Below are 26,111 nucleotides of genomic sequence, written 5' to 3'. Positions count from 1 at the left end.
AATGGTCTTTCTCGTGACTTTGCTCTTCACACGCTCCCACCCCTTTTCCACTGTCTTCCCTGCTCTGCTCTCTCATTTTATATTTGTGCCATAAAGATTCAGATATATTAAGACAAGGCAAGATGTGGGTCAAATAGCCCAAAGGAACTTGTCAAAGTTAGGTCAAGCCCCACTTATAAACTTCTTATACTGGGAAGTATTTGGTTTTTCATAGGTAACAAGTTCAGTCTTTTACTTTTTGTCTAAAAGTACAAGAACGTGTTCTTACTCATCAACTTTTCTCTACTATGCTACAGGAAATGGAACTGATTCTTTCAATTTGAAATGAAACCTTCACCCAGGTTCAGAATCCTTTCTTAAGACTTTCATACCAGCTCAGGCTTTCTACTTGGACCTCAAAATCCTCAGCTTGGAAAAGTCATAATAGATGTGGTTTCACATTTTAAGACTTGTATGTTGGGGGGAGGGGAGAACTCTGCCTATCTTCAATAGACTACAAGTTCTCCAGACAGAAGAGAGCCTTCAGGTGTTACTCACTTTATCATAGCATTCCACATCTCTCCTTTTATCTTATGCCCTTCTCCTCTTTCCAAGATCATAAATCAACGGAGACAGATCTTCATTCTTCTTCAAAAGAGAAGCAGAGAAGTCTAGACTTCTCTTATTCCATGGCAAAGGGAACAAGCTGATAAATTTAACTGCTTCTCAGGTAAAACCTGGAAATATTTCAAAGACTAAGTGAGCAATCTGTAGCTTTAAACCTCTGCAACACTAACACAGACTCTTTTCAACATTCATCTACAATGCAGCACTAGGAAGGAGCCCATGTGGGAAAATGGCAACCAGTTCAAGAGACTTTAGATTCCAGAGGGTCAGAGTCAAATACAAGAGTATGTGACAGCTGAAATTGTCCATGATTTACTAATTGCTAAAGGCACTGACCAGGGCATAAAGAGCAAAGGTCAAAGGGAAGGCTTAGTGCCCATCGATGGCATTAGGTTTCTGTCCAGAGGAGGAGAAGACAGCAGAAAACGGAAGGACATTTGGAACTAATTAAGGGGAATAAGGAAACTTGAAGCTAAGAGGTGGGGAGTGGGATCTGGGCAGTACTATTCCTTAAAATAAGCAATAGTTGGTCAACTTTACCAAAGACTCTGCTTCTCCTTATCTTTCTTGTCATCTACATAGCTGATTAAAATACAGTTTCATCTCTCAGTATACTGCAATATTGAGGATCTTATCTACAGAAGCTTTAAAAAATAAATGCAATCAGCAGCTATGTTTCTATGCTATGGTTTCCTCTAGGATGATCTGGATCTGGGAATGTGGAAGATGCCAGGAAGAATAATTGGCTTTTAGAGTTAGGCAGAAATGAGCTCAAATCTTTATTCCGTGACTTACCAATTATGTGACTCTGAGAAAGTTATGTATCTCCACTGAGCTTCTGTTTCCTCATCTGTAGAATTCGGTCAATACCACTTCCTTCACATGGCTGACATGAGGACAAAATGAGATAAAGTATGAAAAGGCCCTCCACTGTGCTCAGCACAAGCTGTGCTCATTGTTTATGAGTCCACTTTTTTGATGCCTTATACATAAACATTATGAGTACAATTAAAGTCATTTTCATCAATCTGTCATTCCAGAAATTAAGGCACATAATCAAGTTACAGTACTTAAAACAGTATTGTTTCAAGAATAAATCTATAGATCAGTGAAACAGATTGAGAATTTAAAAAAATGGTCTTATTCATAGGCAGAAATAAATTCCTGTTGAATTAAAGACCCATACTTGGGGAAGTAAAACTAATTTTATGTCAAGATAATGCAGGACAATAACATGACCATGGCTTTAGGAGGTATTTCTTAAAATAAGTTATTTAGTGTTTTAGTTTATAAAAGCTACAAAAATGTAATATATGAGGAATGGGATAGCTTTAAAAAAGGGGAATTTATTAAGTTGCAAGTTTATAGTGCTAAGGTTGTAAAAATGTCCAAATTAAGGTAAAGCTATAATACTGTCCAAACTAAGGCATACAGGGAACGATATCTTGGCTCAAGAAGGCTGATAATATTTAGGGTTTCTCTCTCAGCTTGAAAGGTACATGGCGACATCTGCTAGCTTTCTCTCCTGGCTTCTTGTTTCTTAAGGATTTCCTCAGGAGTGTTTTTCTTCAGCATCTCCAAAGTTCTGTGGCTATGTGGATTCTATTGGTTCTGGTGGTTCTGTTGGTTCTGGTTGCTCTAAAGCTTTTTCCAAAATGGTTCCCTCTTAAAGGGCTCTAGTTAGCAACCCCACCTTGTATGGGTGGAGACACATCTCCATGGAAACCATCTAATCAAAAGTTACCACTCACAATTGGGTGGTGCATCTCCATGGAAACAATACAAAAATCCCACCCAGCAATACTGAATGAGGATTAAAGAACATGGCTTTTCTGGGGTATATAATAGCTTCAAACCAGCACATGAAGCAAAAAGAAAAAATAAAAAAACAGAAATTTGAACATTCCTGTTTAAAACTTCTCTAAGGCAAATGATACCATGAACAAAGGAGTAAGACAAGCCACAAACTGGGAAAAAATATTCACAGCTTTAAAACAGAACAAGGATAAAACCCTGGAATATGCAAACAATTTTAACGTATCTTTAAGAAAAAGTCAAAAAAGCCCAGGGAAATCTGGGTCAAAGAACATGAATTAGTAGTCACAGAAACTTAAATTAGATTGCCCTATGAAAAAAATAAATTGGAGTTGCCTAATTAGTACTCAGGAAATTCTAAATTAAAATATCAATGAACTACCATTCTCATACCAGTTTAGCAAAGATTAAAAAGTTTGACATATCAAGTGCAGACAAGTAAGTAGGGAACAAGTAAAATTAAACATAGCTTCCAGTAGCCTTGAAATTAGTACAATCTAAAGGGAAAGAGATGGAAGGATATTCTAAATGTCACTTCTCTAGGCACCAGCAATTTTTATTCTAGATATCTGGCCCAGATATACAACGTTTGTTTGCAATATGGAAACCAAAAAGAAACTAGAAACAATTTAAATATCTATCCACAGAGGAATGGATCAATACAATTCAATAAACACAAAAAAAATTACTATAAAGTGTTGAAAGGAATAAAGTTGATCTATAAATATATCAACAAGGATCAATCACATAAAAACATAAATAATATTTTTTATTTCTTCAAATATCTAGATGTGTATGAAAATCTAAAGAATTTGAGAAACTCAGTCATCAGACAAATTCATTATGCTTACGCCTTCAGTTATGGTGAGAAAGCCTCAGTATGGAAACAGGAGATTTCAAGAGACTATAGTTCAGTCTGCAATATTCTAGATGGTTTTAATTATTAATTGGCTTATTTATTGTTTGCTTGAATTTTAAAATAAATATGTATAAGCACTGGAAAAAGATAAGAAATAAATGGGCCCAAAATAGTAAAAGTGATTGATTTTGTGTGGAGGTAATATGGGTAATGATTGTTTCTTCTGTGTACATTTCTGTAATTAAAACAAATTCCCAAAGGGAAGAAAATGTCACCATTATCCAATGATAGTCATAGAATCCAAGTCTATGGTACCAGATACCAAGTCAAACTGGTTCTGAAAAACAAATGTGTTTAACCAGATCTCTAAAAATTATGTATGTAAAGGCCTGCTTTGCATTGTATATTATATCAAGATTGCATTATATAGGGCGGACAAAGAGTAAAACAAACTGGGTAGATGGAAATACTAGTGATCAGTAAGAGGGAGGGGTAAGGGATATGGTATGTATGAATTTTTTATTTTTATTTCTTTTTCTGGAGTGATGCAAATGTTTGAAAAAATGATCATGGAGATGAATACACAACTATGTGATGGTGTTGTGAGCCATTGATTGCATACCATGTATGGACTGTATGTGTGTGAAGATTTATTAATAAAAATATTTTTTTAAAAAGATTGCATTATAGTCTGTACCATGTTACAGTTTTGCAAGCGTGACTCCATTTAATTCTTGGGCTAACCCTGTGCAGTAAGTATTATTATCTCCATTTTTATAGATAAGGAAATGAAGTTTCCAAGAAGCTAGGCACTTTGCCTAAGCTCACACAGCTACAATGTCATAGAGCTAATAGTCCCACACATGTCTTTGGACACTAAATTCCCTGCACTATAGTAGCACTTCCTCAATATCAGTGTTATAGGCTACTTTTTAATTATTATCATTATTATGAAGTTGCTTCACTGCTTTAAAGGAATTTGAAAGCTAATGAAACAATATTTTTTTTGTTGGAGAAGTTGTGGGTTTACAGAACAATCATGCATAAAATACGGGGTTCCCAAATATCATCCTATTATTAACACCTTACATTAATGTGGTATATTTGTTACAACTGATGAAAGCACATTTTTATAGTTGTATTATTAACTTGTCCATGGTTTAACTTATGATTCATCATTTGTGCTGTGCAGTTCCATGGACTTGAAAAAAAAATTTTATTCCAATAACATGTATACAACCTAGAATTTCCCCATTTTAACCACATTCAAATATATAACTCAGTGCTGTTAATTATGTTCACAATTTGTGCTACCATCACCACCACTCAAAGCTTTGGCATTGTCCCAAATAGATATTCTGTACATTTTAAGTCTTAACTGCCTATTCCCTAAACCAACCCTGTCCCCTGGTGATTTATACTCTAGATTCTGACTCTATGAGTTTGCTTGTTCTAATTATTTCACATCAGTGAGATGATACTATATTTTTTATCCTTTTGTTTCTGGCTTATTTCACCCACCCTGATATCTTCAAGGTTCATGTATATTGTTACAAGTATCAGAACTTCATTCCTTTTGACAGCTGAATAATATTCTATTGTATGTATATACTACATTTGTTTATTCATTAGTTGATGGACACTTGGGTTGCTTCTATATTTTAGAAATTGTAAGTTTCTAAATTTATTGTCATTATGAATATTGGTGTGCAAATATCTGCTTGAGTCCCTGTTTTCAATTCTTTTGAGCATATACCTAGAAGTGGGATTGCTTTGTTATATTGTCTTCATATATTTTGGGTCTCAATGTTAGGTGAATATATGTTTATAATTGTTACATCTTCTTCTTGAATTGACCCCTTTATCAGTATATAATGACTGTCTTTGTCCTTCATAATGGTGTTTTACTTAAATTCTATTTTATCTGATGTTAGTATATCTATACCAACTCTCTCTCTCTTTTTTTTTTTTTGCATGGGCAGGCACCAGGAACTGATCCCAGATCTCCAGCATGGCAGGGGAGAACTCTGCCTGCTGAGCCACCATGGCCCGCCCACCAGCTCTCTTTACTAATTTTATGGTATATATATTTTTTCCATCCTCTCACTTTCAACCAATTGTATGTTTGAATTTAAGGTGAGTCTCTTGTAGAAAACATACAGTATCCATTCTGTCAATTTCTGCCTTTTGACTGGAGCATTTAAACCATTATGCTTGAATCACTATAGATAATGCAGGGATTTCCTTTGCCATTTTGCTCTTTAGTCTTTGCAAATTTTATATCTTTTCTTGTCCCTCAATTCTTCCTTTAATGCCTACTTTCATAATTATTTGATTTTTTTGTATTGTGCTATATAGGGACCCTTCTCATCTACCTGGATATATTTTTCATCTGCCTTCCTTGTGATTACAATGGGGCTAAAATTTAACATCCTAAATATGTAACAATCATATTTGATTTGATGCCAACTCAACTTTACAGCATATACACGCACTGTTCCTATACCTACCTGTTTTTTTGTACTTGTGACAAATTTTATCTCTGTGCATTGTACATCCAAAATCATACATTTTAAAAACACTTTTATTGTAAACATAACATACAAAATTTCAAAGTTAAGTTTAATGAGTAGTTATAGAGCAAGTTTCAAAGTGTAGTATGGGTTACAGTTCCACAATTTCAGGAATTCCCTTCTGGATGTTTTAATAGACTAGGAACTAAAAAGAAATACTTATATAATGATTCAGTAGTGTTAATCGTTTTTTTGAGGGGGGCAGTGCATGGTCTGGGAATTGAACCCGGGTCTCCCACATGAAAGGCAAACATCCTACTACTGAACCACCCATGTGCCCTCTTTTTTTTTCCTTTTGGCTAATCATTTCTTGAATCCTAACTTCTCTGTTACAACTCTTGCCTCTCATTTGATCATTCTCTCAATCGTTCTGGATCTTTGGGCAATGACCAGCCTCAGGAACTTTGCAAGTACTTTTTATTATCTGCCCCAAATACTCTGGAATGGATCATGGTATTACATTGGGTTATGTTGAATCACCAGATCTCATGATCTCATTCCCTAGTCTAGGCTCCATGTCCTCACTCTCAATTTTAGACAATTTTCATTTCTAAAGAGAGAAAAATAACAGATATACACAGCCACACAAAATAGAAAACCCAAAACACCCCATATCCCTTATTCTTCCCCAATTATTTACTCCTAGATCTGGTATCTGATATTAGTAGGTATTGCTGTTAAATTTAGTCCATAGCATGCAATAGGCAACTTTTCACAAATACCTCTTTATTATTAATTCTTTGTACAAGTGTCATACATTTGAAGCAGTTCATGCAAGAATTTATTGATATTTGTAGTGTTAATCAATGAGATACATGATTTTAGACAACCCCTTTCAATCATATTCATCTTCAGTAGGCACTATTACTTATAATCCCAATAACAAACTACCATCACTTCTATCTATTCTCAAACATTTAAGATTAACCTTGCAGAACCATAAATATATCATTACGTTTTTCTTTTTATTTTGTATGATGTATGGTAGGATCACATTTCATTATTTTTCCATGTGAGTATCCCGTTATTGCAGCACCATTTGTTGAATTCTTTTTGTACTGCTTATTTGTTTTTGCTTATTTGTTTGTCTTTGGGGGAGAATTGCATGAACCGGGAATTGAACTCGGGTCTCCTGCATGGCAGGCGAGAATTCTACCACTGAACTACCCTTGCACCCCTATCATTACCTTTTATATATTGTATTTTAGCACCTGTAGGAAGTAAAAGTGGAGTTACATGCCAAAAAACACAATACAATAGTACTGGCATTTGTAATTATCCAAGTGGTTACCTTTTTCAGAGGTCTTTATTTCTTTATGCTGCTTTAAACCATTATGTAGTATGATGGTTTGAAGCTGTTATGTATCCCAGAAAAGATTATATTTTTAAATGTAATTCATTCCTTTGGGTATAGACCCATCGTAAGTAGAATTGCTTGGTTATTAGGATCTTAAGCAGCAACCCATCTCATTCAGGGTGCAACTTAATCCTCTTAGTTGGAGTCCTTTATTAGAGGATAAAAGACAGACAGAGGACATAGAGGAAAGTCCTAGAAATCTGGGAGGGAAAAGCCAGAGAAGCTGGGAGAAAAACACACAGAAGCTCAGAAAGAAAGCCATAGATGGAGTAGCTAGAAGCTGAAAGCAATGAAACCCAGGAGAGAAGGACCAGCAGATGTCACCAAGTGCCAAGTGCATGGCCATGAGACAGAGGAGCTGAAGATGGTAGGTAATCAGAGAGAAGATATTGTCCTGTGGATGCCTTGATTTGGACATTTTTACAGCCTCAGAACCACAAACATGTAAGGTAATAAATCCCCATTGTAAGAGCCAACCCATTTCTGGTGTATTGAATTTCTTCGGTTTTAGCAAACTAAAGTATCTCCTGTCCTTTCCTTTCAGTCTGAAGTACTCCCTTTAGCATTGCTTGTAGTGCAGGTCTAGTGGTGATGAACTCCCTCTGCTTTTGTTTATCTGGGAATGTCTTACTCTGCCCCTCAGTTTTGAAAGAAAGTTTCACTGGATACAAAATTCTTGGTTGGGAAATGTTTTCTTTTGGCACTTTCAGTATTTCAACCCATTGCCTTCTTGCCTCCATGCTTTCTGATGAGAAATAGGCATTTAATCTAACAGGGACTCCCTGCACCTAACATGTTGCTTTCCTCTTACAGCTTTCAGAACACCCTCCTTGTTCTTTGCATTTGACAGTTTGATCAATAAATAAGGGGCCATGTTTTTCTTTGAGTTTATCCTGTTTTATATTCTCTGGGCTTCTTGGATGTGTATGCTCTTGTCTTTTGTTAAGATTGAGAGGTTTTCTGTCATTTCTTTGACTATTCCTTCCACCCCTTTCTTCTCCTGTTAGGACTCCCAGAATGTGTATCCTGGTGGTGTCCCAGAGGTCTCTTAGGCTATTTTTACTTTTTATAATTCTTTTTCCTTTCTGCTCCTTAGCCTGACTCATTTCAATTGCCTTGTCTTCAAATTCACTGATTCTTTCTTCTGCTAGCTCCAATCTACTTTTGAAACCCTCCTGGGCTTTTTCCATTTTAATTATTATGGTTTTTAACATCCAGTAGTTCTGTTTGGTTTCTTTTTTAAAAAAATTCTACATCCTTATTGAGATTCTCATATTGTTCATTCATTGTTTTCCTGATATCCTTTAGTTATTTTCTCTGTGTTTTACTTTATCCCCTTGAGTATAGTGATTATATTTTTTAAAAAACTCTTTGTCCAGTGTATTCATTGGTGTTTCCTGGATTTTTATCCTTTCCCTTTGAATGGGCCACCATTCATGTTTCTTTGACTGGTATCTTTTGTTGAATTCTATACATTTTAATATTTTAAAATGCTAACTCTGGTGTTTCTTCCCTGAGATATCTGTTTCTTGAGCTTGTAACTAGCTGGTGATATGACAGAGATTTTCTTGAGTGTCAGCCCTCCTATAAGAAAGGTCTGCGTAGGGATATTGCAAAGTGTAGGATCTGCCCTGTCTTTTCTAGGCCTACATGCTATCCTGGGCTTAAGCTTGCTAGTGGTTTAGGAGTTCCCCTGTTTATAGGAGTTTTAATGCCCAGAAGATGACTTTTTCCCTCTTTTGAGTGTTCCACTGCCGGACTTGAAACAGGTAAACCTTCTCCCCAGACCTCCTACCTTGAATGCTTCTCATAGTGTTTTCCTTGTCTCAAGCTGCCTTCACCTGGAGAGAAAAGTCTGGGAGGGGTGCATGCTGGAGAGAAGTTTTCCAAGACAGTCTCTTCCAGCTAGAGCAAGACCACGGATCCACAAAGGAAGTGCGAGCTGGCTCCAGACTGCCCTCAGAGGGAATGAGGGAGGGGCCAGGAAGGAGACCAGGTGCTTCTTCCTCAGCTCCCCAAAGCTGTGCTTTCTTGACTCCCAAGCAAATGCAACCCTTCAACTGCCCTCCACAACTCTAAGGAAGCTACAATCTTTAATTCTCCTTTACCATCATTTTTCTGGGGAGGGTTGGAACAGTGGCCACCCTCAGAGCTGGGCCTCTAGGGATCTGAAGTTATTAATCAAAGGCTATGCTATTACTAGCTGTGAGCTGTGCCCACCCTAGATCTTGAGGAAGTGGATTTTTGTCCCTGTCATGTGGCCTGCAGCAAAAATGGAGAATGCTGCCAATAATCACAGCACAGAGAGAACAGTTTACCAGTTTTTACCATAATTTACTAGCTTCTTCCTCTTCTTTTTTTTGGATGCTATACAGTGTTCTACTGGACTCTAGAGTTTTGAAATAGTTGATTCAGACAGTTCCTGATTAGCAGTTTTTCTGCTAGAGGCTTCCTACTCTGCCATCTTCCCATCCCTCTGTCAGAACAAATTACTTAAATATATAGAGTATGTTATGGACATATGTATGTCTAAATATGGGGTGTTAAACCCATTTATTTGGGGAAAGAATATCAGTGGTTCTAAATAAGGCTTGTATGTGGAAAAATCTTTTGCATACAAAATAAAAAACATATTCTTACCCTGCATAATAAAGCATGGTGTTTCAACAGACTCATCTGTGTTAGCTAGAACCATGTTAGCAGAATACACTAAGTAGCTTAAGATGAGAATTTATTGCCTGTATAACCAGTTTCAGGCACAACTGCCTCCAGGTGTTCAAAACACATTACTAGATCACCCCTTCTCTCTGTCCTTAACTCTATATTCTAGGCAAGTGGTAGTATATATAATTCTCAGCTTCTCTGGTTTTCCATGGCTTTCCTTTCTTGCCACCCGAGAAGGAAAGAGACATTTACCCTCAGTGTGAGTCCCTGAGAAATGTCTGCTCTACCTTAGCAATCTCTGTGACTAGGGAGATAGAAGACCCTATTTGCTCAGACTTGGGTATTTATTACCATCGCTTTGGCCCCAGAATAGTAGATTCATTCCCACTCAAACCAAAGGAGGTGAGTTGGATTATCACGGGATAGGTGAATAGAGGTTAATCAAAGGGATTCTGGAGAGTCCAATATATATATAAAATCATAAATATATGTCAATAACATATCTTTATATTTTAAAACTTTGTTCTAACACAGGATTGTGGGAAGATAGCAGAGTACGAAACCTCAACCAGAACAACTATTAAATAAGTAGGAACTATCTTAGTCAACCATTTCAAAACTCTAGAGTCCAGTATAACACTGTACGGAATCTAGGGACGAGCAGGAGGAAGAGGCCGGTAAATGGTATATATAAATATATAGCCCAAATATATATATATATATATATTTCCACAATGCAGATGCAGCTTTGAAAGTATTGGATGTGTGACCATTTTAGAGCCAACCTATGAAAGAGAGATGACATTAATAACAACTATCTAATAGGGGTTTCCTGAGGATCAAACATGAACTGGAGAGTAAATATATCCAGCACAACTGTTAGAAAGTGTCTTATAACATCTGGTTCCTAATTTATCAATCAAAGGTAGGATGTTTCTGAGCTACTTGTATCACCTCATCTTAGAGATGTTAACAATTAGCAAATGCTATTGAACAAAATGGCAGTGCTTTTGATCATGAAATGAAATGGTGAAGCTATTTTGAGTTGTACTTTGTAAGTCTTCCGAAAGTCAGAAGACTGCACAACTTCAGAGTCATAACAACAACAGATAACAAAAACTGTAATAACTAACATTTATTTCATGATGTCCTCATGCCAAATAGTCTTCAAAGTGCTTAACATGTGTGTTGGTTTGAAAGGATGTATGTACCCTAGAAAAGCCATGTTTTAATTCTAATCCTATTTTGTAAAGGCAACCGTTTCTTCTAATCCCTATTCAGTATTGTATGTTTGAAACTGTAATTAGATCATCTTCCTAGAGATGTGATTTAGGGAGTCACATCTTGATGTGATTTTGATGTGATCTTGAGTGATCAAGAGTGGTTGTTAAAATGGATTAGGCAGAGATGTGTCTCCACCCATTCGGGTGGGTCTTGATTAGTTTATTGGAATCCTATAAAAAGAGGAAACACTTTGAAGAAGACGAGAGATTCTGAGAGAGCAGAATATCATAGCCACAAGAAACAGAGAGCCCACCAGTCAGTGTCCTTTGGAGATGAAGAAGGAAAATGCCTCCCGGGGAGCTTCATGAAACAGGAAGCCAGGAGAGAAAGCTAGCAGATGATGCTGTGCTCGCCATGTGTACTTCCTGCCCAGGGAGAAACCGTGACTGGGTTCACCATGTGCCTTCTCACTTGAGAGAGAAACCCTGAACTTCATCAGCCTTCTTGAACCAAGTTATCTTTCCCTGGATGCCTTTGATTGGACATTTCTATAGACTTTTTAAATTGGGACATTTTCTCAGCCTTAGTTCTTTAAATTAGAAATTTATTAAATTCCCCTTTTTAAAAGTTATTCTGTTTCTGGTAGATTGCGTTCTAGCAGCTAGAAAACTAGAACACATGCATTTTCTCATGTAATCTTTACCATAACCAATGAAGTTGATGTTATCATTTCCATTTTACAGATACAGAAACAGATGTAACAATGTCAAGTAATTTGCCCAAGGTCAAGCAAGTGACAAGACTTGGACTCCCACTTAGATGTGTTTGATTCCAGAGCCTGAGCTCTTAGCCATGTAAACTGGTCTGCCTCATGCTACCCCGCACAGCTTCTCAATACTCTGAGGAGAAGACTCGACATGAAATAGCATTTGGCTGCATTCCAGTCAGTCAACACATTCATCACCAGACACACAAAGAGAGCAGGTAGAATTCCCTGGGATGAACAAAACAACACAGGCAAATGCATGCACTGACCTCTAACATGATTTGGAGATTTAGCATCTCCATCTTGAAGACTTTCCTAACATCTCAGCTGCTGTATTTAATGCGGCCTTTTGTTGATGGGGCCAAGAGAAGCAAAGAAATTTATCCTTTCAGTTTTTTGTTTCCTTTCATTAAAAAATTTTTTTATTTAACCTTAATGGTCCTGGAGCTGTTTCTCATTGGTGAAATTATGGAGCTGTGTGCTGATTCAGAGAAGTGTTGGGACGCTGGGCACAGATGGCTTTAATTATTTGGGCAGCCATTGACAGATGTGATGGTCTAGGTTTCTGCTGCCTTGGACAGGTGTAAGCTATAGGATTTACCCAGAGGGAGTTGTGGAGAGCTGGAATTGGATAGAGCCTTGTGATGGCCCCTTATTTTGTCTTAATCCACCCCTAGGTACATAGTTATCATATTTCTTGCCTCAAGGCATGGCCAAGTAGGTCAAAATCATCAAACCAAGTTTGTGTGCAGAAAAGAAAATCTCAAAGAGAGAAATATGCTGTTAGCAATTGATCCCAAACTCTGCTCATTATTTTTACTCAGCAGCCTTTCTTACTATTAACTATGACTTCATAATCAAAGGGATGCTTGTATATCTCCCTCATTCTGGATCAAGATAGCTATTTTACTTCTCCAATTACAGTTCATATAAATAATTTCAAAGAATTGAATGTCAGCCTATGAAACCTTTATTTTGTTCAACACATATTTAATGAGCAAGTTATGGATGCAAGCTTGAGAAAAAGCACACACTCCCTGATCTTAAGGAACTAATGAATATTGGGAGGGGTTTTCAGACCTTTGAGCTCATAAGAATGAGAGTCAATTATTACTAATTCCAGGCATTGTTCTAGGCTCTGGGGATGCAGTGGTGATCAAAACAGCCCCCTTCTCCATGGAATTTACACTCTATTTTGAGAGGTAGACAATAAAATACTATATATTTAAACACACATAAATATATGCACATACATATATATGCATATATATATATAAATAGATATATACATACAAATATACATATACAGATGTTTGTATATGCACGTATCAGATGGGATGGATGCAATATGTTAATTTTCCTAATAGATTATATCTAATGAATTGTGACTAACTATGTATGAATTCAAAAGGAACTCTGCAGAGGAGATGCTATGTAAACTGGTCTATAAAAAATGTAAGGGAGGGTATTGCAGCTTTCCTACTCGAGTTGTGACTATACTTCATATTCAGATTGGAAGAAAAACAGTATTTGCTAAATTCCAATGTCCATGAGTTGCATAGCTGGCCAATAGTGAGCACTTAACACATGCTACATGCACAAAATGTTTTATTGGATTGTATCATTTCATCCAGCAACCCTAACAGGTAGATATTTTATTCCTGTTTTACATATGAGGAATAGAGGCTTGGCAAGATTAAATGAGGAACTCAGGGTCACGTGGCTGGGAAAGGAACATGCATTTGAACGAGGCAGTCTGACTTGACAGCACATTCTCTTAGCGGCAGCACTCTGGGGAGCAGGAAATGGTGCAGAAAGGGAGGAAAAGGCCAAATCATGAAGGGCCTTGGTTACAGTGCTGTGGGGACCAGATTATCAGGGAACCAAGCACCCAGACAACCTGTCATTCAGTCACCTATATCCATGCAGACTGGCTCTAAAGCAACTTACAGTCCGTGCACACAACTCATCACCCTCTACCTCACATAGACACAGCCCTCCCAACAACTAATCTCCTCTCTTGTGTAACACATACACACAAAGACACACACACACGCCCCAAACCCCTCAGACAATACAACTTTTCAAGAAGTCCTTTGAAGAATGCCTTAAAGGATTTGAATCAATAATCTCCTCAGATCCTAAACTGGAGCTCCCCAGTTTGCTTTTTAATGATATCTCCCATCTCGGCAATCACAACTGCTTCTTACTGTTTGCTCCTAGCTAGGCTAGTCTATTCTTCCTTCAGCCCATAGAGCATGTGTGTGTTTTTTTTAAATAAAGAAACAGACATGGAATTAAGCCTCAGTGTCCCATGTGCTTCATTATCCTTGCTTGTTGGGAATGTGTTAACCATACCGTGTGAGTTTTCATAAGTAGCAGAAAAGGATCAAAGGAACCTACTTTACCAAAGGTTTTTCTTCTTCCTCTCCCTCTTTCTCTCTCTCTTTTTTTTTAAAACTGAGATTTGGGTGATTCAAATCACACTAGGTAGTTGAGCTGATAAGATAGGGGAGGAGAGGTCTCCAGCAGCTGTTTTTTATTTCAAGAAAGGATAACTTTTTAAGTCATAAAATGTTCTTAGGGGTCTTTGATTTTTTTCAGTTGAATTGCAAACCTGGAATTAGAAGACGTTTTGAAAAAAATACGCTTGATGTTAACCCTAGGTAGTTATATAAATAGAGTGAATTGAATGAAGTTACATAGTCCAGAGATTATACTCTGCTATGCTGCTGAGATTTTACATACCCAAAACTTTAAAACTTTAAATGAATTACTTAAAATTACTTTCTTTACCGCACCTGATTTCTTTCTTTAATAATAAAGTTTTAGGATTGCTCTTCTATGAGACTTTGAAGTGGCTGTTCCTAGGAGACATTAAGCAAGAGTCCTTGGATTGGAAGGATTTGAATAAATCACTCTGAGATGAGATTTGACTTGAAGTTCATGGGGAAACAAACTTGCTTATTTGATCCTATCTTTGCAACACAAAAGGATCTTGTTTCTTAACTTTTGAATTTTCCTAGCCTAATTGGTTTTCCAAAGATAGGATTGTAAATCCATAAAATCTCAAAGTAACCCAAGGGCACGAATTTGTAATGATGATTCATTTGTATCTGGTTTATGTACAATACACTGAGATAAGTTACCGAGGTAATACTTTTTTTTTTTTTTTAATATTGCTTTTCAAAGTCCATGGAGCTCAGTAAAAATCTTTTCCCTCTCTCCTTTAATTTAGCAACTACTATTGTGGTGTCATTTTTATCAAAACTGGTTCTGGAATTTTAGCTGATTCATACATTTTTTAAGTATAACAGCAGACACTTTTTTTCTTTATGTGACATCAGTGAGAATCTCAATATTTAAAATCAAAACTCAATGAGGAATACCTGGATATTAAAAAGGGCATGTATAATCACAATCCTTAACAGTTTCTGTTGTAATTCCATTTATTATTTCTATACATACTTTAAAAAGTATACATACTTTAAAAAGTAAAAATTTTTGTGTCTTGCTTTTATTGTTTAGAATGATTAAAGATTTTTAAATGTTAAAATTATAACAAAATAGTTGACTTTCTAAAACCTTATTGAGATATAATTTACACACGATACGATTCACCCATTTTAAGTGTATCGTTCAATGAGTTTTGGCAAAGGTTACGCTATTGTAACTACCATCCCAGTCAAAATTAAAATGTTCTATCACCCCCCAAATTGCCTTGTGCCCCTTTCTCCCCAGCCCCAAATAACCAATGCTATCCTTTCTGTAACTATGGATCAGTTTTTGCCTTTTCTAGAATTCCATATGAATGGAATCATACAGGATGCATTATTTTGTATCTGGCTTCTTTCACTCAGCAAGGTGGAATTAAGATTCACTGTTATTGTTGCATATATTAGAGGTTTGTAACTTTCCATTGGTAAGTATTATTCAATTGTTTGATTATACAACAGTTTATATATCCGCTCACCTGTGGAAAACATTTGGTTTGTTTCCAGTCTTTGGCTATCACTAATAAAGGTGTTATGAATGCCTTTGTATAAGTTGTGTGTATGTGTGTGGGTGGATGGACAAGTCTCCAGTTTTCCTGGGTAACTAAATACCTAGAAGTGGAATTGCTAGGTTGTAAGGTTAACTTTTTAAGAAACTGCCTAGTCATTTTCTGAAGTGGCTGTAACATTTTGCATTCCTTCCTGCAATTATGAGAGCTTAATTGCTCCACATTCTGACCAACATTTCATCCGTACTGGGGATGCATAGTGATAAGCCACTGCAGTTTTCTTGCATTCCTTGATGACTTGTGATTCTGAGTATATTTTCATGTACTTAATGGGCATTTGCACATCTGCTTTTTCTCTCTCAAATGTTTTTGCCATTTTTATTGGATTTTTTGTTGTTGTTGTTGTTATAGATAGGTAAGAGTTCTTCATATATTATGAATACAAGTCTTTTGTCACACATCTGTATTAGGAATATTTTTACTGAGTCTGTGGTTTGTCTGTTCATTTTCTTTACAATGAGTTTTAAAGAGCAGAAATTTTTTATTTTGATAGCAATTTATAATTTTTCTTTTTTTATATTTAGTGCACTTTGTGTGCTAAGAAATCTTTGTCTACTTTAGGGTCGTAAAGATTTTTCTCCTATGTTTTCTTCAAGAAATTATAGTTTTAAAATAGTTTTACTTTTATGGACTGGTTTTGGGTAAATTATGAGTTAATTTTGAATATGATATAATATAAGAGTCAAGGTTCATTTTTCCTCTTATCAATATCCAATTATTCCTGCACTGCTTTTTGCAAAGATGATTCTTTCCCTATTGAATTATGCTGGCATATTTGTGGGTCTATTCTGGATATTTTTCTGTTCCATTGATTTATATGTCTATTTTTATGATAACACAATACTATCTTGATTATTGGAGAGTTACAGTAAGCCCTAACATTAGGTAGGTGTAAGTCCTCCAACTTTGTTCTTTTTCCAGATAGTTTGGCTGTCCTGTTTTCTGCATTTGCATGTAAATTTTAGAATCATCTTACTAATTTCTGTTTTAAAAGCCTACCAGGGGCAGTGAGATGCTGGCTCAGTGGCAGAATTCTTGTCTGTCATGCCAGAGACCCGGGTTTGATTCCTGGTGCCTGCCCATGCAAAAAAAAAAAAAAAGCCTGCTGGAAAAAAAAAAACCCACTGGGACTTTTTTGGAATTTCATTGACTCTAATGGTCAACTTGGTGGGGACTGACATGTTAATAATATTAAATCTTCCAATATATGAGCATGGTATAGCTTTCCTTTATTTAAGTCTTTATTTAGGTATTTAGCTAAAGTACTATTATTATTCAACCACTCTACCTACTATATATTTTATAGGTTCTGCTAAGTTTTTATTCTAAATTAATCCACATGGTAATAAATATTTTTATGTGCAAATCATTTTTTGTATTTAAAATTAGTTTTTTTGCAAACATTTCTAGAAGAAAAATTACCAGGCCAAAGGATATGAACATTTTTCAGTTTCTTGATGTACATTGAGTAGCCATTATTTCCTGAAGATAAACTGCAAAAGCTTTTCCAGAGATCCACTTTCTTCTCCAGTGTAGCAAGGTAAACAGAGTCACTGTTACATAATCTCTAAGAAAGAAAGAGGACGATAATTTTTTTTAAATTCTGTATAAAGAGAAATAGAGAAATCTTGCTGTACAGTAGAATGCAAGATCAGCCTGGATGTTGAAGATGATTCATTTGTATATTAAAACTGATGGATTTGTTCTAATAACATAACTTCCTGGGCTTCGGTTTCCTCATTTACTAAACAAGATTGTTAGAAGTTATCCATGGTTTTCAAATTCTGCTCTGCAGAACCTCAGAGCTTGGAAAGAGAGAGAGTTGGAGTTGATGAGTCTGAGACAGTTGGCAAGGAAGATCTCTTTGGAAGGAAGCGCCTTTTTTGTCTGTTTCGTAAACTATGGTTCTTTATCAGCTTTATTTAAAAATAGGCAGCCATCAATAAAGATTATGCAGAAAAAACCTGAAATTAGATGGACTATAAGTTTCTTTTCATGGAATTATTTCATTTGAAGCTATGTCATTTTCCAGTGGGCTTGTCATACATAAGAAGCCTTGGGGAAATTGGGCTTCCATGCTGCTAAATACATTACAAAATATCCCTAAGCACAGCTTCAAATCCTAGGACACAGCTTGTTCTGGGCTGATCCCAGAGAGACTAAAATCAGAATTCAGATTAAATTCAGGTGCCCCAATTGCACTGTGACATATATTTTCTTACTTAATCTTCACAAGAGAGCTGTTATTATCACCACTCTATAGAACAGGAAATCAGAGCTCAGCTTGGTGAATGATGCAGTTGGAATTTGAACTCAGCTTGCTTGACTCTTAGTATCATCCTAAGATGGGTTGAATTATGTCCCCCAAAGAGACATGTTGAAGTCCTAGCCCCCAGGCCGATGAATGTGGCCTTTTATGGAAATGGGGTCTTTAAAGATGTGATTATTTAAGATGAGGCCAGACTAGACTAGGGTGGGCCTGAATCCAATGTGACTGGTGTGTTGGTTTGCAAGCTGCCGGGATGCAATATACCAGAACTAGAATGACTTTTAAAAAGGGAAATTTAGTGAGTTACAAGTATACAGTTCTAAGGATGTGAAAGTGTCCAAATTAAGGACCATCAAGAGGTTACCTTCACTTAAGAAAGGACGATGGGTCTGGAACACCTATGTCAGCTGGGGAGTCACATGGCTGGCATCTGCTGGTCCCTTGTTCCTGGGCTTCGTTGCTTTCAGCCTCTGTTCTTGTGGGGTTCCTCACTTTGCTTCTCCAGGGCTGACTTTCATCTTTTGACTTCCCTTGGCTTTCTCTGGGTTCTGGTTTGCTTAACATCTCATGGTGATGTCTACTGGGCTCCAACCATCTCCAAACATCTTGTCCCTATTCTCTAAAGCAACTGTTCTCCAAGCATCTACATCTGCCCTCTGTCAGCTCTGAGTCCTCTACCATTTCTGACTCCAAAATAGTTCCCTCTTAAAAAGTTCCAATGAGAAACTTCACCTTGTATGAGTGGAGACACTTCTCCATGGAAACCATCTAATCAAAAGTTACCACCCACAATTGAGTGAGTCACATCTCCATGGTAGCAATCAAAATATCCCACCCACCAATATTGAATGAGGATTAAAAACTTGGCTTTTCTGGGGTACACAACAAATTCAAACCAGCACAACTAGTATCCTCATAAGAAGGGGTAAAAGACACAAAGACAGGCAGATGCAGGGAATAAGGACATGTGAAGATGGAGGAGGCAGAGACTACAGTAGTACATTTTCAAGACTGGAATTCCAAAGATTTCTGGCAAACACTAGGAGCTAGAACAGGCAAGAAAGGATTCAAGAGCAAGTATGGTCTTGCTGACACTTAGATTTTGGACGGCTAGCCTTCAGAACTACAACAATACATTTCTGTTGTTTTAAGACCTCAAGTTTTGGTACTTTCTTACAGCCACTCTTGGAAATTAAAACATCACTGTGTCTTGGATTTGTGGACAGAGCTTGTTCATAGACTGGGCACCGAACATGCATCATGAAAAAGGTCAGGGAATATGAATAGATAAAAAGCCCAGTGGGTCACAGAGAAACCCAGGTCTAAAAACTTGCTTGATTGTGTGGATTCCCCCACCCCACTTCCCACCCCCCCACACACACAAGTAAACCAAAGCACAGGCAAGTCATTTGAACCCTGTTTCTGCTATTTATTAGCTGTGTGACTTTGAGACAATTGTCTACCTTTTCTGCAACTCTGTTTCTTTGTACATAAAATGAAAGGAGTAAACCTCAAAGGATTTTCTCGATGATTAAATGAGATGATGACTATGGAAATGCCTACCTCACAGTCTGCACATAGAAGACGCCACATGGGAAACCACAGACCCATCTTTTAGTTACAGCGGTGATGAGTCAGGTTCTACAACAAACAGGAGTTGAGAAAATGAGTGAGGTCCAGGAAAACAAGATGAATAACATGTCTAGGCAACCACGGAAAAGAAATATTTATAAGGGGCATTTCTATAGGGTATAACACTGGCTACCTTACCAAAGACTCCCTGCCAGGTTTTTAAAGCAGAATACAACTTTCAATGTACTTGCAGAGCCCACGAACAACACACAATTATTCAAAATTCTTCCTAATCATTCTTTCTCCCCCTTTTCCCTCTCTCTTATTTTTTCTTTCCCTTCAACTCCCTCCCCCCACCCACTGCTGAATATAGCTACTGAGAACAAGTGAGGTATTTCATTCCTATTTTATCAGTAATTCAATTTACCTTCTGAAAGAGCTGAGAAAATTATCCAGTCATCCTCTTGGGGCTCAAAGCCCGCAGATTGCAATCTCCTTGAGGGCAGGATGCATGTCTTCTTCTTATCTATATTCCCAGGAAAGCCTCACCAAACAGCTCTTGAGTAAAGCCAGTTAGTCTAAGGTCTGCTCCACCAGGAGGTTCTGCCATCTTTGCTCAGAAGCAGAACCTCAGGCTCAATTTCAAGGTCATGGGTCCTGTGGAATGCTCTCTAGGTTGGTATATAATTCATTTAGGAAAATTTTATTTTAAATCTCTTAGTATGTTGCTAGTCTCACTGCTAAAATCATTCTTTCTTTTCTTTCTAATTTTTTTCATAATGCATACACTTTTTTTTAAGTAAGCAATGGAACAGGAAAATAAAACAACCCTGATTAAAGATAAATGTTCATTTTATGAAATCTTGCAAAAGGTGTTAACTCATCCTCCTGATTGGCATTAAGTTGCGAGTACAATTAATTGACCTTGGCCATGACATATTTGTAGGCCAGGATGGGTGAAATTTTACTGGGGCATATTTATCTTAAGTTGAAATGCAGCTTGCTATCTCTGATTATTCTTTCACCCTGGTATTATCTTTGATTGAAGGCAGGCAGTCTTGTCCTGTTTATCGAAAAGGTTCTTCATTTGGACCCAAAATAAAAATGTGTCAAGTGCTAAGGGACCTATATTTGACCTTTGACTTCCCAGAATTGCAATGTTCCATTAAGAATATCACTAAAATGGCTCTGCGCCTCCAGCTACAATAACCACTTTCCCTCCTTCCCCAGTGTGTAAAAATTAACATGATATCGCAGAATACTGTCTTCCTTAGAAGAAAGTCCTTGTGAGATAGAGGTTGAGACTCTGGGATCCTTCCTACCACTGGGCTTCACTGCTAAAGTAATAAAAGTAGGACAGAGAAGACGTCTCTTGCTTCCGACAATTTGAGGATTGGATTTTCCACCAACCTTTGAACTTTTTGATGTTCAAATTCCTCCCTGGCAAGCATTCCAGAGTCTTGCTGGGCTCCTGAAATCTGAGAAGTCTCCTCACCCAGAGACATGTTGAGCCGAGCTGAAGGCTCACAGATGTGGCCGCCGCCTGCCTGGTGGAACTGAATAGGGGAGGACTACAGTAAATTACATAGTCTATGCTCCTTCTCTGCTCTGCCCAGCCCTGGACTCCCTTATTATCTTGGGGGGGAAAGGGCTTGGTAACTAAGGAGGCCCTCTCACCTCCAGCCCTTCCCTGAGGTGTCCAAAGGCGGGTGCATCTACCCAGCTCCAGCCCCACCGTGAGGCCAGCACTGACACTCTCCCTTTGACTGGGTCACTCACAGCTGGAGAAGAGTCCAGTCTGGAGATAAATCTATCACAGCATGCTCATTCTTCTCCTCGAGGCTGTGAGGAGAATGGCCAATGCCGTGCTACAAGGCTAGTTTGCTCAGTGAACCACAGAGAGAGGGGGAAAGATTACAAAGAGCCCATTTAAATACTGAAGGCCCCTCCACTCCCTCCTCCTAAGTCACAGACTTGCTCTTAAAATTTCAACGGATGCATCCACAAATAGTGGCCTCAGAGAGAAGCTGGCAAAGCCAAAAAGATAATCTCAGGAGACGGCCCAGGCAGCTTCCTGAAAATAAAGCCCTGCGTGTATTTTGATGAGGGAGCCTCTCCAGCATCACCCTCTCAATGGCCAGTTGTTCCTTCCTGTGGAAAGCAAGCCCTGGGACAAACGAGCCTGAGAGATTAGCAGGACATTACTGAGGAACTGACAGGTGCAGGAAGACAAAAAAATCCATTCGCTAGGATGCTGAATTCCCGCTGCAGGCCTCAGGCTGGCAACAATTCTCTCTCTCCAAGAACCCAAAGGTATTTCTGGGGAGGTGGGTCATTTTAACCAAGCCAGAAGTCTTTGTCGGGCTGTTTTTGTGGTGTGCCTTGCATTCACTGTGCATTCCAAGACTTAGCCTGTCTCTACAGCAACTGGTCACTAATCTGGCCTGCCTTTTCTTTCTCTTTCTTTAAGAGATGGTCTGGAAATAAGTGTGCATACTAGCCTCAGAACTATCAGTAGATGTGATTATCACACATCCTGTCTATAACACTTGGTACAGACCTCATAACTGGTTCCCCTGCCTCCTGTTTCTCTTCCATTTGTGCTCCTTCCATCCTAGCATCAGAGTGATCATTTTCAAGTTCAGATTTATTGATGTTATTCTGTTGCAAAACACGTGGTGTCTTCCCATCAGCTACAGTGTGAATCTCATTCTTTGGGAGGTCCCAGGGAGGGGTGTCATCCTGGGTCCCAGAGTGAAGATGACATGGAGGCACACCCAGCCCATATTGTGATGGTTAATTTTACCTGTCAACTTGACTAGCTGTTTGGCCAAATCCTGGTCTGGATATTGCTATGAGAGTATTTTGTGGATGGGATTAGTGGCTGCCATCAGTTGAGTTTAAGTGAAGAAGATTACCCTTGCTGATGTGGGTGGGCCTCTTCTGTTCACTTGAAGGGCTTAAGAGTGAAAACTAAGGTTTCCTAGAGAAGAAGAAATTCTGCCTCAGGACTGGAGCACAGAAATCCTGTCTGAGTTTCCAGCTTTTTAGCCTGCCTTACAGATTTCACATTTGCAAGCACTCACAATCACATGAACACATTTCTTAAAACAAACCCCAGATATATATGCATTTATATATAGATAGATATAGATATAGATATAGATAGATAGATGTATATAGATATGCAAGTAACCTATTGGTTCTGCTACTCTGGATAACCCTGTTTAGATACAAGTACCAGTGAAAAAACAAGCCTTATTTTTCTAAACCCCATCAAGATTTGGGGCATTTGCTACCTCAAACTTAGTCTAAGCTGAGTGAAACAGTGAGGTTTCTCCAAAGTCAACTTGTTTAAAAAATAAACATTAGGGAAACTATTAAGGGATAATTGTGTGTCCAAGAAGAAATGTTTCTTTATGAAATAGTACATCTCCAAGTTCGAACCTGCTCTGTGCCTTCTTAGAGCAAATACTTGGGTAATTAAGCATGGAAATCTGATTTAAAAACAGTGAATTTGAGAGTTCCCGTTCATCTGGGAGAAATAAAGAATTTGAAAATCTGAGATACAGCCTGCAAGCCCAATGTATGAAATGGTTTCTAAGACAAGAAAATAGACTATATTTAAAGGTGTCTACAGTGAACTAAGTGCATGTATCATAGGGTCTCAGTGTGAGCCTAAATGGGGATTTAGACTTACTTAAATATGTCTAGCCAGGAGCCTGCCTGCCAGCGGCATTTTTGTACGAGGGCCCAAGAACGCTCCTAGAAGAAAACTCAGGGAAGAAGGAGTCAGCACCATGAAGAGTGGAAAGCTATCAATCTGAAATCTGTAGGGCAGATTTGTCTCCAAGCACAGACCTTACAGGATTCATCCTAAGTCCTGTAGAACGAGGAGGCTAAAGAAAATGTCAAATGAATTGTTTCCATAAAGGTCTATAAAAGCTCAAGTCTCATGCAACCCTGCAAAGTTATAATGGGACATGACATACAACAGGGAGAAAGGCTTTCTTCTCTCCCTGATCCCAGGCCATCTTGAAGGCCCCAGATCCTATACGGTTTCAGGAGTTTGTTGCCCATTGAGTTTGGCACCTAGCAAATGCCCTTTTGGAGGCAGGACAACAAGGATGGAGCTAGAAAGGAGCTATCCCTGGAGATTCCTACCAACACTTGACAAGTAGTCTAACCTGGAGATGAGGTCACATGAGTCAGAGGACCAAATTTCTATTGCTGATGTGACCCTATTAATATCCATCCAGTCAAATGAACAATTATGTTCTCAGCATCTAAGCAAAATACTCTGCTCATGCTGGGCAAGGTTTGTGATAGCTGCCTGGAAGGTCTTGGCCTCTAGCCCTCCACAGGCTAAGGATGCTGGAAGAAACTGCATCTAATCATACATTATGTCATTTATCTTTGCAGTAACTCTGGAACGGAAATCTTACCTTCTTTTTAAAAGAAGGAAATTGAGGCCCAGAGAGGTTAAGTAACATGGTAAGGCAACACAGCTTGTAATGGGTAGAGACAACAAGACAAGTCAGATAAGGTGACCTGAACAATTAATTACCAATCCAAGGCAGCACCACTGCTTATTGCAAACAAATGACAACAACAAAAGATGAAGGAACAAACACAAAAGCAGCTCTGCAGTGCTTTTCTCTGTGATTCTTTGGTGGGGCTGTGTCATTGGCTCTTATCTTTCTCCAGGGGAGAAAATAGCAGCTGTCAGAGGCTGTCCACCTTGCTTTGCCTCTAACTTGCTCTCCAGTAGCTTCTGCAATTTTTCCCCATGCCGACCTGAGCCTCAGGAGTAATCAAATCAGTAACTGATATTCAGAAAGTAGGCATAGGCTTAGCTGAAGTGGATTTTGTATGTTAATTAAGTGTTTTATGGAACCTCTGAGATCTCAGATGACACTCAGTAAATATTCCTTACTGAATCCACAGAATCTGTGTGCAGATTCCGTATAATAAAGCAATTTCAGTGTCCTGACAGATGGGCCATAGAAATTGGCTGTGTGGCTGTGATTCCAACAGATTATATACAATGAAATATCTGTACAATAAGTGCTTTCTCCGATTGTAGTCTATGTATTGGTCACTTTCTGGAAGGGAAGAGCTCAACTGTTTTCAGTTTATATTACAGGCAGGAGAGAGGTTCTGAGATGTTTGTGTTTCTTTTGTTCTGACAGCAAGTTAAAAAAAAAAAGGAGTTCCTTCCAGTCCTGCTCCCTGCTTCTTATAAGAACTATTCAATCCATTTGTAAAGTATTCATCAAAAGGAGAGGAGTGATGAATTCTCCCTTTTGCTCTTAAGCTTAGAGCCCTCTTTTTCCCCATGAATTCTCTGTAAAGAGGCAGTCCTAGGTTCTGTTGCACTTCCAGCTCTTTCAGACCAAGAATGCAAATTCTGAAAATGTGTCCATGTACATAAAAGCCCAACATGCATATATGCACACACACATATATACACACACAATCAATAAACTCATTAATCCAGAAATTCCTCTAAGATTTCAATATTTAACATGTTTATTCAGAGGAATACTCATTAAACAAAGTATTTTTTAAAACATTTACATAGAGATATTTTTATTTGAATAGAATAAATTCAAGGCTTTTCATCTGTGCATCTTGCCTACTTTGGACAATGGCAGCAGAGAATAAAAATTTTAAATTTCGTTTTTTGTTTCCTTATGCTCATCAAGAGTCATCTTTCTCTGCCTACATGGGCTGGTATATGGTCAAATGATGAAAGGAAACTTGTGCAGCCCCACAATTAGACAGAGGCAAAATGGCCTATGGAAATGACCGAACCCTTAATTAGCTAATTGCAGGTGCAATTGGCCACTTGCACCATCAGATGAAGGGCAAGTGGTTAATTGAGCCCACAAGTGACCTACTCACTCAGAACTAACAAATGGCTCATCAGACGAAGTCCCAGCCAAAATGTGTCTGCAAACAATAGCATGTGCAAAAAATGTCCAAATCAAAAGCAGCAGTCAGGCTGTCAGCTAAAAATGAAACCCTCAAAACATGAGATAATTCAGGATCTGATTAAAATCAGGAAAATTCACTAATGAGCCATGAACACAGAGGGATTGAGGGAGATGCATTAGTTGAGGGAATCAAATGCCATAAATGCTGAGAAGAGCCTCTGCTTTGAGGCGTCCACATTAATTCTTATTCAAAACTTTCAAGAAAATGTGTCCTTTTCCCCCATCATAGGTTCTTATTCATAAGTGCTATCCACAGAGCTCAGCATAAATTTCTACTCAGAATAAGGCCTTTGGTGATGTAAATGAATGAATGAATGAATGAATGACAGTACATCTGCACAAGG

Source organism: Tamandua tetradactyla, chromosome 2 (assembly GCF_023851605.1).
Source record: "Tamandua tetradactyla isolate mTamTet1 chromosome 2, mTamTet1.pri, whole genome shotgun sequence".
Classification (NCBI taxonomy): Eukaryota; Metazoa; Chordata; class Mammalia; order Pilosa; family Myrmecophagidae; genus Tamandua; species Tamandua tetradactyla.
The sequence above is the reverse complement of the archived record's forward strand: the minus strand, read 5'-3'. Positions refer to the sequence as shown.